General features: G+C 30.4%; 1 pseudogene; it reads right to left on the bottom strand.

Annotated features, from left to right (window-relative positions):
• Positions 1 to 592: 592 nt before the first annotated feature.
• On the bottom strand, positions 593 to 2,885 carry LOC148310157 (uncharacterized; annotated as a pseudogene).
• Between the last annotated feature and the right edge of the window lie 1,582 nt (positions 2,886 to 4,467).

The following is a 4,467-nucleotide window of genomic DNA, read 5'->3' as shown; positions in this document are numbered from 1 at the left end:
CAAATAATTTATTGCAATATCTCCCATACGATGTGTTGGAATCTATCTTACATATCTGTGGTGCAAGAAATATGCAATACGGTCCGATGATTTATTGGTAACCTGGAACTTGACGCTTTCCAGTATGCGAATTACATTCGATATTAGAGACGTGAATAATGGGTAACTGTTACTCATTCGGTTACTCGATAGGGATGGTATTCGTTACTTTTTCTAGGTTTATATTTCTCTACAGTTTAAGTTTTTGATGTCAAATACTCATATAGTAGAAGCTATAAACACTCAACATGTAACCAAATAAGTGTTTTTTTTTATTCGGTAAACTTTATGGAAAAATAGGATAATTTAAATGTAAAAATAAAACACGTTTAGACGCTAAATTTTTTGAGTTTATTAATATATACATGACAAATTTCAAGAAATACAGTTCTCGAAACTGTAATCAATGTATAAAATTGTAATTTGATATGATAACACGCTTCCGTAGTTTAGTGGTGAGTGCGTTTAGCTACCGTTCTGGGTCTCGGGTTCAATTTCCAAGAGAGGTTAAATAAATATAAGCGATTTTCTCTGTCAATTTTTTATATGTCAATCACTCTGGAATGGTACACGAAGCGCAGGACTTGCTTTCTTTACTAAATCTACAATTAATTTTATTTTTTATTTTTATACTGTGCCATATTTAGTGCGGATAAAGTCATTAGTATTCTTTTGGGAGCTGTTGGGAATATATGTGTCGCTTAGTTTCAAAAGCCGCCAGATCCATGTAAGTCGATTTGCCAAAAAATGCAAAATTCTCTGGGTAACATTAATGTTTAAAAAAAATGTTGACCTTTAAATAAAATATTATGAAATTGAGAATCATCCAGTTTTTTTTGAAAATTCTTCAGTATTTTTTAAGAATACGATGTTTTATGGTAAAAAAAATATGGAACTGACGGATTTTGATATTCACTTTAGGATCTGGCGGGTTTTGATAATAACATTGAAGGATGTAGCGGATTTTGCAAGTAACTTAAAACTTGGCCACCATTTTAAATTCAGCTATACAGGTTGCTTCAAAATTATTTGTGTCATCAAAATAACAAGAAAAATTTAGTAGGTATTATATATTTAATAAGCAAAATAAAGGTACATTATAATATTAAAATATAGAAATAAAGGTAAGGTATACAATATTTACATACATATAAAAATATTTTGCAGTAACACATACAAAAACAAGTTTTACATTAGTTTATAAGCTTATATAAAATTTTCAGTTTCCACTAACGGGACGCATTCTATATTTTCTTGTTGGGCGAAGTTTTCGTTTGTTTGTTCGACGTTTTTATAGAATTGCAAAGATGGTTGATTGCGCCAATCTTCGCCATAGTGCTTTGTCAGTAATGAAATTACATCTTTGATTTTGAGGGGTGCAATTTTATTTCCTCTTCTTAATATTGAAGGATCTAATTGACAACTATTTTTTCCTTTTTTATTTACATACTTTGGTCGATAAAAGTCATGCTTGTAATTTTCTTCTTCTTGCACGCTCACACTTTGTCTTCCACGTTTCAGTAAAAATCTCTTCGTTTGATTAAATTTGAAATGCCATGATCCTGGTGGTTTAAATACTCTGGAAGTTTCATCTTTCCAATAGAATACATTAACGTCTTCTGTAAGATGATAGACCTTACCGTGCTTTCTAAATATATCAACATATATTTGGGGATCAGTAATAATTGTAATTTTTTTGTTTCTTTTTCAATTTGGGCAAACACTCTATCAGGTGGTAAGAAAGAGTGTCCCATCATTGGAAAAATTATATCTAAATTTGTGATTTGCGGGGGCGCAAAGGATTGCAGCCATTTACTGCACATGCCAATAAGTGTACTGTTTTTATTTTGACCGCCGCACCCGTCTGCAAAAAGTTTTATTATTCTTTTATTATCACTTATCTTAATTGTTGATAGTAAATGAAATACAGCACTTGAAATTTGGTTCGATGCCTTTGGGTTATCTGTTTTACTCCAGTAATATATGTGAACATTATCTAGAGAGCTTTTAGATGTTCCAACAACAGCAGTAAAATTGTAAAAGTTAATTTGCCTGCTGAAGTAAGCAGCTTGGTCTGGAAGTTTCGGCAAGGGATTATTTTTCTGGCAATCAAATGATATGGTAACAAATTCGTCTTCATTATTTCTTAGCATGTCATAAAAAGCTTTTGCTTTTAATGAGTGGGTTCTTTTTTTAGTGATCAGTTCTTGCTTAACTTTCACATCAGTCTCACTTTTAATTCTGATGCTCAATTCAGAGCAGCGAGAGCAGGTGTCTTTTAAGGGTGACCCAAAACCAACATTATATTTTCTATTAAAAATATTTCTAAAAAATGACTGTTTAACTTGCAAATTATGGCTTCCTTCGTTAAACATGGTCCACAATTTATGGATGCTTAACTCTGGTGGTAAATATAACCTAACCGATGACTTTGTACGGCAATAGTGCGGTTCAGCTGCCTGCAAAGACTCGATAAATTTATGAACGCTACGATGTCTCTCGATAAAAATATTCCTTTTTCTGTTTCCTCCCCTTTTTTCTTTCGCCAGGCTCCCCGCTTCATTAAAGGAGCGTTGTAATACGCCAGTTACCCTATCTTTGCCAACATGTAATATTTGCAAAAAGGCAGTCTTGCATATTCTTACTTGCTTTCGTGGATTAATCATAAAAATGTAATAATTGACACTCATATCTTTAGGGCCTCTGGCTCCAGATGTTGGCCTTTCTCTTTTACACTGTTTCATACGGCAATGCTGTAATATGTAATTATCTTGATCAATTTTTTTGATAGATTTATAAAAATTGCGATGCATTCTTGATATCTCTTGAATAGAAAGCGTTGAACATTTATATGTGTTGTTTCCGTGTCAACACTTTGGCAGGCTGGGTAAATGTTTGGATGAATATCTGAAAAAAATGTTTTGCTTCAGTTAACGAGCTTATTTAGTTTAGTTTAAAAAAAATATATTTTTTTTTAATAAAGAAAACGCTAAGTTGATGATTATTCACATGGAAGAACATGCTGTATGTAAATAACAGGCTGTTTTTGACTCACCGATTCTGACGTTTCAATTCCCTTTTCCAGTTGTTTTTATTAATTACACGTTTTCTAGCTTCCTTAGGAGGAACTTGCACCACATTTTTTGTCAAATCAGCCATTATTTATACTAAAAATCCACAAATAACGCAAGCACAAAACACTACCACGAGGCACAAACAGACAATGACGCCATCTTGATTTTTGAAATATCCCTGCTCTCTGATTGGCCGATATGGGTCAGAAGGGAAGTTCCATGGATATAGCGGAGTTTGAAATACAACGCTGTTTTTAAGTATTTTTTCCGTGGAATCTAGCAGGTTTTCCAAATATATAAATATTTTAAACAATAAAACCCACAATTGGCATTCCGATGTGGTATTTACTTTAAAATCTTATAAAACTGGATTTGGCGGATTTTGAAACTGAGCGACACATATATGGAAGGATATTGTTCAAAAGGTTTAATAATGTTACAACCATAACAATAGGAAAAGAGTGTGAAGTTAATAGCGATTTTTTAATGGAAAAGGGTCAACGAATCAAATTTTTGCTCTAATCAACATGATAGAAAGAAAATATATTTATAAACTCAGAATAAAGTTATGGGCTATGTTAACATAGTATGGAGCTAACACTGATTGGCTTCATGCGATTAACAATCAGGAAAACACTGCGTCTATGCGATGCAGTGCCCCTTGCATCATTAGATGCAGCTAATGATCAGAAGAATAAAAATGACTTCTAGAAATATTTTCGGTAAAAAATCTTTTATACTGTTACATACTTCCGAAATAACAGGTTTTTGTACTACGATTACATATACCGCAGGAGAAATAAATTGTTTCCTTACTTATTTCATTTTGTAGGAAATATTTTTCGTTGCTGAAAGTGTTCGGCCTGAAATAATCAGATTAATTAATGGGGGTCGGATGAGGTTTCTGATTGTGGATAATATTTTCTACGTATTAATATAAAGAAAACGCTTTTTTTTTTAAAAATTGCGCTATTTATTACACAGAATAGAGTCGTGAACACTGTGATGATTTTTATTTATTAATTTCTCAATGATTTTAAAAACAAAATTATATTTTCGTATGGACTATAATAGAAATAAAAAAATTAAAATAATATGTACATTAGAAATATATACACACACACATATGTATATATATATATATATATATATATATATATATATATATATATATATATATATATATATATATATATATATACATATATATATATATATATATGTATATATATATATATATATATATATATATATATATATATATATATATATATATATATATATACATATATATATATATATATATATATATGTATATATATATATATATATATATATATATATATATATATAT

This window comes from Brachycentrus maculatus, unplaced genomic scaffold (assembly GCF_059751285.1).
Source record: "Brachycentrus maculatus isolate JH-2025_06_01 unplaced genomic scaffold, ASM5975128v1 h1tg000105l, whole genome shotgun sequence".
Taxonomy (NCBI): domain Eukaryota; kingdom Metazoa; phylum Arthropoda; class Insecta; order Trichoptera; family Brachycentridae; genus Brachycentrus; species Brachycentrus maculatus.
The sequence above is the reverse complement of the archived record's forward strand: the minus strand, read 5'-3'. Positions and strand labels throughout refer to the sequence as shown.